This window comes from Lissotriton helveticus, chromosome 12 (genome assembly GCF_964261635.1).
Source record: "Lissotriton helveticus chromosome 12, aLisHel1.1, whole genome shotgun sequence".
Taxonomy (NCBI): Eukaryota; Metazoa; Chordata; class Amphibia; order Caudata; family Salamandridae; genus Lissotriton; species Lissotriton helveticus.
In genome coordinates this window covers 735532185-735544201 of record NC_136073.1, presented here as the reverse complement: position 1 = coordinate 735544201, position 12017 = coordinate 735532185, and positions in this window count along the sequence as shown.

Sequence of the window (12017 nt, the reverse complement as noted above, 5' to 3'; positions counted from 1 at the left end):
GTTGTTACTACTTGCATATTGATTTGTGTTCACCACATCTGTTTTTATACCGATGTCTACAGTGCTGACACTTCTGCATTGCTGCCCTTTATCCTTTTGTTACTAATGATCTGTTTTGGGAATCCGGATGCTTCTTTGTTGTCGCTGAGCCTGTCATACGCCTTATTGCTATAATATAAAATTAACCTTATTTTGCTCCTGATTGCTGGCCGTCTAGATCCTCTTACCTCCCCCCCCTTTTTACGATTGTATTGAACGCACCTCTTTACGTCTGATTCTGTGACTTTTCATTTGGACTCTTTGACTGCTTTATCGTATCGTGGCCGGCCGGATCGGTTGTAGGCCCTGCTTTGTATATCCTTTCTGTACTAATAAAGGTTTCTAAAAAAAAAAATAAAAAAAAGCGCGATAGCCCGGTCCAAATACCTCTCACAATAAATACTAGCATAAATCAAGAATGCCGAAGTCCAGTTCTCCGTTGTCACCGGCACCCAGGGCCGCCTCGTCAGCTCCCACTCCTCCTCCTTCGAGCCCTCCTTGGCCTGAACCTCCCTGTGGAGCAACTTAAACACATCCACAAATTCGTGCTTCCAGATCCGTGCCTTGACTTTTTCAGAAAGATGCGACCCCAAGGGCATCGCCAAACCCATATAGGTAAGTTTCTTTGGCAGCTTCACCCCCTTCTCCTCCTTACCGTCCCCTTTATCCGTCTGCACCTCGGCTGTAGCCACCGACTTACCGTCCACTTTCTTACCCTCCACAGGTGGACCGCCCGCTGGCATCTCCGGCTCCCGTATTGACCCGTCCCCCACGCCCACTGACCTACAAGTCCTCTTCCTACCCCCTTTCGAGTCGTCGTCCCAAGCCATCCAAGCCATCCACCAGGATCCCTCACCTGTGACCGTGGGGAGCCGCTCCCGGGGCCGTCCTCTGGGGGTCGAGGTCTCCGCCGCCACCGCCTTGTTCCTGCCCGCTGTCATCATCGGGGCCTGCAAAACACCAAAGTCGCTGTTGTCCACCACGCCCCGCGGGCCGGCTGAGTCATCCCGCACCTCCCCTTCCTCAAGCTCCTCACTCTCATCATCATAGTCCAGTTCCAGCACCGGTTCCACTTCCACAGGCGCACTCGACAGATCCCTCACCGCTCTCTTCACACCTTTCTGCACACCAACCGTCACACGTGACACATTCGACACCCGCGCCGCCAGTGGCCGAGCCCTCGGTGGAGGGACAGCCACCGCGGACTGCCCTACTGCTTCAGGCCTGCGTCTCAGGGCCGTCTTGCGCCCCGCTAGGCACCCCCGGGCTCTGCCGACAGCCGCCGGCTTGGTTCCCCGCCCACCCTTCAGGTCGCTCCAACCTGAGAGGGCCCCAGCACCATCGGGCCTCAGAGCCGTCTTGGCCGTCCCTACACCTGCCATCCTGCTCTTAGGGTCCACAACGGAGGCCTTCTTGCCCTTCCCGCGCCCCTGCGCCTCCTCCAGCTCCGCCGCCCGTTCCTCCTCGGAGGTCGGGGTAGGAGGCCCCTCTATGTCGTGCCCCCACACTGCACCCACCCTGGCCATCGTCTGCTCGGCCCACCTCGCCTCCCGAATCTGCTCCATGATCCTCTGCTCCCGGGCCCTGTCCTCCCATAACATGGCCCCCCAAATTGGGGGGGGGCGGGGGCGGGCAGTAGCCCTGAAAACCCCCCCACAACGGCAAAAACTCACCCTGACCAAGTCCCAGGGCCCCCCCCCCCCATGGCCATGGACCCAGACAAGCCAGGCTCCCCCAGCCCCCCCAGCAGCTCTGCCACCTCCCGCTGGGGCAGGGGTGTTCACCCTTGAAGTGGTGGTGAGATCAATGGGGGCCCCCCATTCCCCCCCTGATCCTCCCCTGCCTCCACCGTGTCATCCTCGCCTGTGGGCCATCAGCCAGGGTCACAGCAGTCCCACTCCCCCCAGACGCCTGTGCCAGTAGCCCAGCACCCTCCCCCCACCCCCAAGGGAGAAGTCCCGGGGCCCAGCCACATCCTCAACTCCCCCGGGCTGATCAGCCCCCACCGGCTGCGTGGGGGGAAGGTCACCTCCCTCAATTGTAGCCCCGGAGGCCCCAGAGAGGAACTCCAAGGGGGGGAAGGCTCGCGGGGCAGGCTCGTTCTCCGCCCCCCCTCCGCACCTCCACGTGCTCAAATGACGGCAGGGAGTCTTCCTGGCAGGCCAGGACCGCCGCCGCGAACCCGGCAGAGGCCGCGCGCCGGGCCCTCGTGGCCCCCACCCATGCTTGCCCCAACACACCTGGTTGTAGCAGGTCCTCCCGGCCCGCGCGGGCCAGCAGCAACAAGGCCGCCCAAACCTCCTCGGCTGAGACGCCCGACATGGTGCCAAAGTGCACTCTTCCAGCGTATACGCAATCCTCGACTGCCGGCAGACAGTCCTCGACGCCCCCGATCACTAACAAGTCCTAAACCAAGTAAGTAACCAAACACAACTCACCTTAACTACCCTAAGCTCCCTTCCTTTTCTCAACCCTCCCGATGGTGCCAGGCAACAGGAAGAGGAAGTCCCCTTCCTCCCCTGTGCCTTACATACCCCCCACCTAACTCCTCCCCTTCCCCTGCCTGTCCTATCCCCGCGCGAAAGACCCCAGGGGAAGACTAGTCTGCGACTGTGCTACTCCCGGGGCCCGGCAGAGCGGGAGGCTTAGGCCACTCAGCCTGGGAGTGTCGGCCAGCTCGGAGAATAGGGGTGTTGCGGGGCGTTGTGGCGTGGTTTTGCTGGGGGACTAGCGGGGATGGGGTGGCGGTTCCTGCCGTGAGCGGGTAATGCACCTTGCGTAGTGGGCGCCCCTACTTCCTGCTTACTTGCCATACGCCCGCACAGGCCTCCCTCATCCCGGGGGCCCACACTGGTGTTCCGCTTGCAGGGTAGTGGTCCCCAGGGGGCTGTGTTCCGCAGGCACGGGCTGCATGGAACTGGCTATGCGGCGGGGCCCTGTTAGGATTGCGGGCCGCTGCGTGAACCACTCAGTACAAAAGGGGGTGGTGATGGACGGAGCATCTGAACCAATCAAACACTAACACCCAGTCAAAAGATCTGAGTTTGATCCATCACCGTTCTTTAGCCCACTCTGCCACCCCAGTTCAGACATGGCTATATGCAAATCAGTCTGACCCTGTGCCTCATGGGAACAATCCAGCCCGAACTGCCAGGCCATGCCTTCCCTGGACCGGAAACAAGCTTCCGAGGACCGGTTTCTGGCATTACAGCCGTCTTCAGCCTGGCTTGCTTGAATCCAGTGGCAAAGTGAGCAAGGGACTCACGTCTGAGCATACCCTGCCACACTTATGGCGGCCAAAGCGGTACAAAAGGGGGTGGTGATGGACGGAGCATCTGAACCAATCAAACACTACCACCCAGTCAAAAGATCTGAGTTTGATCCATCACCGTTCTTTAGCCCACTCTGCCACCCCAGTTCAGACATGGCTATATGCAAATCAGTCTGACCCTGTGCCTCATGGGAACAATCCAGCCCGAACTGCCAGGCCATGCCTTCCCTGGACCGGAAACAAGCTTCCGAGGACCGGTTTCTGGCATTACAGCCGTCTTCAGCCCGGCTTGCTTGAATCCAGTGACAAAGTGAGCAAGGGACTCACGTCTGAGCATACCCTGCCACACTTATGGCGGCCAAAGCGGTACAAAAGGGGGTGGTGATGGACGGAGCATCTGAACCAATCAAACACTAACACCCAGTCAAAAGATCTGAGTTTGATCCATCGCCGTTCTTTAGCCCACTCTGCCACCCCAGTTCAGACATGGCTATATGCAAAACAGTCTGACCCTGTGCCTCATGGGAACAATCCAGCCCGAACTGCCAGGCCATGCCTTCCCTGGGCCGGAAACAAGCTTCCGAGGACCGGTTTCTGGCATTACAGCCGTCTTCAGCCCAGCTTTCTTGAATCCAGTGGCAAAGTGAGCAAGGGACTCACGTCTGAGCATACCCTGCCACACTGATGGCGGCCAAAGCGGTACAAAAGGGGGTGGTGATGGACGGAGCATCTGAACCAATCAAACACTAACACCCAGTCAAAAGATCTGAGTTTGATCCATCACCGTTCTTTAGCCCACTCTGCCACCCCAGTTCAGACATGGCTATATGCAAATCAGTCTGACCCTGTGCCTCATGGGAACAATCCAGCCCGAACTGCCAGGCCATGCCTTCCCTGGACCGGAAACAAGCTTCCGAGGACCGGTTTCTGGCATTACAGCCGTCTTCAGCCCGGCTTTCTTGAATCCAGTGGCAAAGTGAGCAGGGACTCACGTCTGAGCATACCCTGCCACACTTATGGCGGCCAAAGCGGTACAAAAGGGGGTGGTGATGGACGGAGCATCTGAACCAATCAAACACTAACACCCAGTCAAAAGATCTGAGTTTGATCCATCACCGTTCTTTAGCCCACTCTGCCACCCCAGTTCAGACATGGCTATATGCAAATCAGTCTGACCCTGTGCCTCATGGGAACAATCCAGCCCGAACTGCCAGGCCATGCCTTCCCTGGACCGGAAACAAGCTTCCGAGGACCGGTTTCTGGCATTACAGCCGTCTTCAGCCCGGCTTGCTTGAATCCAGTGGCAAAGTGAGCAAGGGACTCACGTCTGAGCATACCCTGCCACACTTATGGCGGCCAAAGCGGTACAAAAGGGGGGGGTGATGGACGGAGCATCTGAACCAATCAAACACTAATTGCCAGAAACCGGTCCTCGGAAGCTTGTTTCCGGCCCAGGGAAGACATGGCTTGGCAGTTCGGGCTGGACTGTTCCCTTGAGGCACAGGGTCAGACTGATTTGCATATAGCCATGTCTGAACAGGGGTGGCAGAGTGGGCTAAAGAACGGTGATGGATCAAACCCAGATCTTTTGACTGGGTGTGAGTGTTTGATTGGTTCAGATGCTCCGTCCATCACCACCCCCTTTTGTACCGCTTTGGCCGCCATAAGTGTGGCAGGGTATGCTCAGACGTGAGTCCCTTGCTCACTTTGCCACTGGATTCAAGCAAGCTGGGCTGAAGACGGCTGGAATGCCAGAAACCGGTCCTCGGAAGCTTGTTTCCGGCCCAAGGAAGACATGGCTTGGCAGTTCGGGCTGGACTGTTCCCTTGAGGCACAGGGTCAGACTGATTTGCATATAGCCATGTCTGAACAGGGGTGGCAGAGTGGGCTAAAGAACGGGGATGGATCAAACTCAGATCTTTTGACTGGGTGGTAGTGTTTGATTGGTTCAGATGCTCCGTCCATCACCACCCCCTTTTGTACCGCTTTGGCCGCCATAAGTGTGGCAGGGTATGCTCAGACGTGAGTCCCTTGCTCACTTTGCCACTGGATTCAAGCAAGCCAGGCTGAAGACGGCTGTAATGCCAGAAACCGGTCCTCGGAAGCTTGTTTCCGGTCCAGGGAAGGCATGGCCTGGCAGTTCGGGCTGGATTGTTCCCATGAGGCACAGGGTCAGACTGATTTGCATATAGCCATGTCTGAACTGGGGTGGCAGAGTGGGCTAAAGAACGGCGATGGATCAAACCCAGATCTTTTGACTGGGTGTGAGTGTTTGATTGGTTCAGATGCTCCGTCCATCACCACCCCCTTTTGTACCGCGTGAACCACTCAGGGCCTGGGCTTCAGGACATTCACCGAGGTGGGCAGCGGGCCCTCTTCAGCAGCACTGCCGATCGCCCACCCGCCCCGGCAGGGTCTGGGGCGCACTTAGCCCGGACTCGGTCGCTACGAGACAGTTGCCAAGGGAGTGCGGCGGGCACGGCTCAGTGTGTCGGATTTCGCCCACTCTCCGACCCTGGCCACAGGAAGAGCTCATCTCACTGCATTTTGTTTGGTGGCTCCGCCTTCCTCTTATGCACCGGTGACTGCGGAGGTGCTTTTCCCTGTGGATGTGCGTTGGGGTTGAGTCCCGGGTCACAGTGGTGGCTCCCACCGCGGCTCTCCACCGCATGACCCATGGCCCCCATCTATCCGGTGGCGGCGTGAGGGAGGGCAGTCAGCGAATAGCGTGCCGCTCACCCCCCCACTGTTCCCAGGCAATATGCTTTGGCCCATGGGGTCGTGGCCTTCCCCCTCCAAGGGTCGAGATAGTACAGCCAGCAGGGGTTTTAGGGCCACTCATTACCCTGCAATTGAGTTGTTTGCTGGGCAAAGAGCTTCGTTCCGGTCCTGGTATGGGGGTAGGTAGTCTGCAGCACTAGGCACCCACAGTGTGGTCAACTACTCATCACTGCGGGGGCTCCGGAGAGCGGTAGCGACCATGCTTTGTGGGTTACGTCCCTTCCCCAGTCGGGACAGAGAGTGCGGTGGACCGGGATGTGCGGTGTCCCTACGCGCGTTGGGCTATGCAGAGGGGTGAACCGGGGGTCCAGGGTTTGATCCTCGGGCGCGGGCTGGAGGCGATTCCTAAGGGGGTGCATTGCATGGAGCTGCGTGTATGTGGCGTCGCGGGTTGCACACACCCCTTCCACCCTGGTAGGCCGCTGGTGTGATTTGCTCGTCCTTGGTGCAGTTGAGCATGACCCTGTGGCCTTCTTCCCCGCATGCCTGCAGTAACTGGGCATTGGTCAGGAAGTAGCCTTAAGGTTAGGGCTGCCAACTTGGGAGCGGGGGAACTAGGTCAGACTCCCGGCGGTAGGTTAGCATCAGGTGATTCTGGGCATTTCATTGAATTCCCCCCCCCCCGTTCCACCAACGCATTAACGGGCCCTGGGCAACATACTGGTGCCTTCCTAAGGGCTCCGGTGGAATCAACCTGTAGGCTAAAATGAGCCCTCTCTATCACTCATCACTTGGTTTAAGTGAAATCGAAGGACTTGTTACACACTGTTAATTTGTCATTTTGTTATTATAGTCTAGGTGTTGCATGAATACTTTACACATTGCCTCCTAATTAATACTGCCTGCTCTGTGCTAAGCTACCAGAGGGTAACAGTTGGAACACTTGCAGTGTTAAAAGAGCACATGCTTCGCCTAGGTTACGATGTGAGGGGTATCTTTGTCTTAATGCAATGGCAGAATCAGCATTCATCAAGTTGGCTTGCTCACCATGCTAGGCACAATCCCTTTGGTTTTTTGGGGGTGGTTCGGTTCCCCCCCACCATGCCTGTTTGCCATGCCTCACCCCGCACTTTCTTCTTTTTCAGCTGCTCCTACTGCCCCCCTGTGGTACTTCGCTAGGCACGAGGGGACAAGTGCAGGCCCACACAGTTGGAGACGTGGTTTAGGGTAACAAGGACTGGGGGCACAGAGGTTTAGGTGGCCTCCTGGGAGTGATGCCACAACTGATGAGGGCGTAGGGGTTGGCAACCGCCAGACCCTTGTGTAAGGGAGTGGACACTGTCCAGCGGCCTGAGTTGGAGGACAGTACTGTGCCAGAGAGTGCTTTATTTGTGGTTTTTGTCTCCACTAGCAGGTCAGGATTTGACGCTCAACGCAGATAGCGCTGGATTTTCCCTGGGGACACACGCCCGCAGCAGGTATGGGCGCAAGGGGGGGGGGGGCTAGTTGAACGGGCCGCAGCGTAAGAGCCCCCTAGTGAGCATGGAGAAAAGTAAGCCCTGTTTGTCCTGACGGGTAGCAGAACAGGGGCACAGGTAGTGCCCGCGTCATTGGGGGTGCTGGTCACGGTGGGCTGGGTGCATAGGGAGGTATGGGGGAAGTTCCTTAACCTCTACCTTCATCTCCACACACAGAGTACGCTGAAGCTCCTATCCGACCGTCACCAGCGATACGTTTGTTCTCCCTCAGGGCGTAAGTAAGTATGGAGCCAAGGGGAGGTCGAAGCGGGGTGCACCTAGACAGAAGCAAGGCCAGCCTGGCATCCTGGCCAAAGCAAAAGTGGCTAAATATTTTACTTTTCTTCCAGATTGAGAGCCAATCGCAGGGGACAGGATGGATAGTCAGGGATCCCCCCCTCTATTCTTGCAGAGGTCCCAAGTCGATGAGACCCAGCCAGGCACCTCCCAAGGTGCGCGGATCGCAGCCTTCATTGACTTGGCCAAGACCAAGGGATTGGCTTGGGCCACAGAACTTTTGTAGGCCAATAATCCGGAGGACTCTGGTTTCGCCAGTGAGGTCCCGTCCACAGAGCACGAACCCAGTGAAGAGGCAGGCCCCACGAGGTCCAAGAGGACACGCAGGCCCACGGTCAAAGACTTTCCGGCAGAACCCCTGCCATCCAGGAGCCGGGCCATGGCCACCCCTCGTAGTACCGCCGCACCTCCGCCTGTACCCACGACCCCCGCACCTGGACCAGTAATCCCCACGGCCAGTAGCTTGCTCCCAGTGGGCTACGCGACAACTGAGAACTTAGGTAAGCTCACTGACTCTTTGAAGAGCTTCATGGCGGAGGTCAGAGCAGGCCTTGCTGGGGCCAGCTCGCCCAGTGGGGGCGAGGTGCCTAAATAGACCCTTCTGGGGGGGGGGTGCTTGAGGGCCCGTCTATCACGCAATTGCCCAGAACAAAGGAATACAAGAGATAAACGCTGCACTCCTAGGGTAATCAGGTGTATACTGGTAATTCGAATTAAGCTTCCTTTACTTTGTTTCACTGTCACCGCTCCACATGCACCTCTATTGTGTTCGTTTGTTCTGGGTACTACCTGACTGCACATACAACTTCCCCAGCATGCGCAAATCACCACTCATTCCCTTTACTTACAGATAACCCTCTGGTATTTTACATGATGCATTCCCTCTTGGATCGCGATACATGTGGTCTTATGTACTTTTTTCAGATATTTCCCCTGAAGAAGAGCTATGGCTTGAAATGAATCAGGGACATATTTCCAACGTGCAAGCAATATGCTAATGGATTATCAAATATCTCTTTGATGCTCTTCATTTGAATGAATTTTCAGATGGAATAATGATCATATGATATAATGTGATTTAAACGTATGATTGAATAAATTTGGGACCACCCCAGACAAGTAAATTGGCTTTTTCTTTCAATTTTGAACTTAGCGAGTTGGATCGCCAAAGGAGTGTTCTAGATTTTAACTTTTCACAGAGAAAGGCTTTTCTGAAGTTCCTCTGGCCGCCAAAGAGGGGATTTGGAGGAGAGAGTTCATCGACATATTTACTCTGCTCATGCACGGGGCGGAGGGGGTCGATACTAGAAAGATGGGTGGCAAGGATGAAGACAAGAAGGTGCGTTACCAAGCTTGGCCCGAGAATAATATTGCCACGTGGGGGCAAGCTTTCGCCATCTCGGCGGCGGCGATAATGGATAAATACCCGGACCAGGGGCAGGGGTTATTTTAGTAACGCCAGCATTATCACCTAATGAGGCAGAGACCAGCGGGGGGACGGATGATACCGCTATGACTGTGATTTCCGAAAAAAGATGGCCATGTGTCCAGAGTTGGAGTGGGACCAAATGGAGGTTAGGCTCTGGGTCAAGCACATGGGAAAGGGCACAGTTGAGGTGACAGGCAAGACAAGCTCTATGAAAAGCGGGGGTGACAAGCCCAGGGGTCAGAAGTAGGAAGCGAAGGGTCAATTCAAGAAGTCCTTTCGGGTGAGGGGGACCGGAAGCAGAGAACAAGAACAGTGTACAACGGGACCTGCAGGCTATACAATGCAGGGTCCTGTTCCTGGGGGAAAGCCTGCAGGTTCTCCCACACTTGTAGTAATTGTGGGGCCACACATCCAGCCTCTTCCTGCAACAAGCGAGACGTCCCTCGACGTTGCCGGGAAGGCAGGATTCATAGACCGGTCTCACCTTTCTGCCCCCCTAAACCCTCCCCCCCACTCCCATTCCCACCCAGCAGGGATGTCCCCACCTTGCCCTTTGGAGGCAAGACTCCTGCAAGACTCTTGGCTAAGGGTCTGTCACCCATTATCATCCCCAACCTCCTCCCCTGATCCAGGAGTATCCCAACCCCAAGGATAGACAGCTCCTAGTGGAGGGTTTTGTAGAAGGTTTCAGAATACTGTACCAGGGCCCCCTAGTGAGCAGGGACGCTGAAAACCTAAAAGCAGCCAGGGACCAACCTGAAGTCGTTCTGACAAAGATCAAAAAGGAAGTGGCCATTGGGAGGGTGGCGGGCCTATACTAACAGCCACCTCTAGAGCATTTTGTTATCTCCCCGCTGGGGTAGGTACCCAAGAAAGCGCATGGGGCCTTTAGGTTGATTCAGCATCTGTCTTATCTTGAAGGGGATTCAGTGAACTCCTGGTTAGACGAGGGGACGTGCTCTGTGTCTTACTGCTCCCTGGACCTGGCGGTGGACATGGTCAGGAGGGCTGGGAAGGGAGCATGGTTGGCTAAGTCAGACATTGAGTCTGCTTTCCGCCTGCTGCTGGTCCACCCTGACCGCCAACACCTCTTGGGTTTCAAGTGGCAGGGTGAGGTTTTCTTTGATGGGTGTATGCCATGGGATGCTCCGTGTGTTGTGCCTACTTTGAGGCGTTCAGCTCTTTTCTACAGTGGGTGCTGTCTAGGGTGTTCAAGGTGGAGGGGGTAACCCACTACTTGGACGACTTCCTGATCATCGGGGGGCCAGATACTCAGGAGTGCAGTAGAGGCTTGCAGTGCTTTCAGCACATGGCTAGGCACCTAGGTGTTCCCTTGGCACCTGGCAAGACTGAGGGTCCGGCGCAAATTCTGACTTTTTAGACATCGAGTTGGACACGATCAAGGGCGAGTCCAGACTCCCTGCTGACAAGGTTCGGGCACTGCGTCAGGACATTCAGGCATTGCTGGGGAAAGACAAGGCCACACTGGGTGACATCCAAAGCCTCTTGGGAAAACTTAACTTCTCAGCCAAGGTGATCCCCTTGGGGAGGGTGTTTGCCAGGAGATTAGCAAGGGCAACTGCAAAGGTTAAGAAGAAGCACCATTGGGTCCGTTTGGGGATGGACTTGAAGAAGGACCTCTCTATGTGGTGTGATTTCCTTACACAGTTTAATGGGACAGTGATCTGGAAGGGACCCTGGGCGGACAATCCTGAGCTCTGCCTCATCACGGATGCATCAGGTAGAGAGGGCTTTGGGGCGATTTTGGGCACTGAGTGGTGTGCCCAGGAGTGGCCCAATGCCTGGCGCAGGCGAAACATCATGACGAACATCACAGTCTTGGAATTGTTCCCGATTGTCATTGTGCTACATCTCTGGCCCAATACTTTATCAGACAGAAAGGTCCTATTCTGGTTTGATAACATAGCGGTAGTGCAGGCCATCAATGGGCACACTGCCAAATGCCCGTTGGTTCTCTGCCTGCTCAGAGAGTTGGTCAGGGCTTGCCTGCGCTGTAACGTTGAATTCAGGGCAAGGCATATTGAGGGGGTCAAGAATGTAGCGGCTGATGCTCTTTCTCGTTTTTAGTGCCTCCGCTTCCGGGAGGCCTGGCCGCGGGCAAGAGCAGAGATGACCCTCTTCCCAGCACACCTCTGGAGCATCTTGCAGTGGACCAATGACTGAGGGCAATGGGAGAACTTTCGCTGCCGCCAGGTACTAGGAAGCGTTGTAGGGCACACTGGGCCACCTTCATGACAGTGTCACAATCCCTGGGACTTTCTTCTCTACCAATCAAGGGCAGAGTGCAGGCATTCGTGGTATGGGCTAAGGAACAGGGGAGGAGCCACTTCTGGGTGTGTGGCCACCTGGCGGCGGTGAGCCATGACGCCAGGCTGATGGGGGGGCCGACCCTACTAAATCATTTGTCATACGGGCGACCCTCAAAGGTTGGGCCAGAGACGAGCCCAGGGCCCCAGACAGCAGGGCTCCCATTGATTTTGATATTCTTAATGGGATGCTGGATGTGTTAGAGGGGGTCACTCGAAGTTTGAGGACACACTCTTTGCAGCAGCCGTCTGCTTGGCTTTCTTTGGCGCCTTTCGCATTAGTGAACTGTGGCAATATCTAAGTCTGACAACTCAGGGGATGCTTTAAGCATTCAAGATGTTGCCCTCACAGACACCCTTTCCATCCGCCTTAGGAAGTCCAAAACAGATCAGGCAGGACGGGGGGGGGGGTTGAT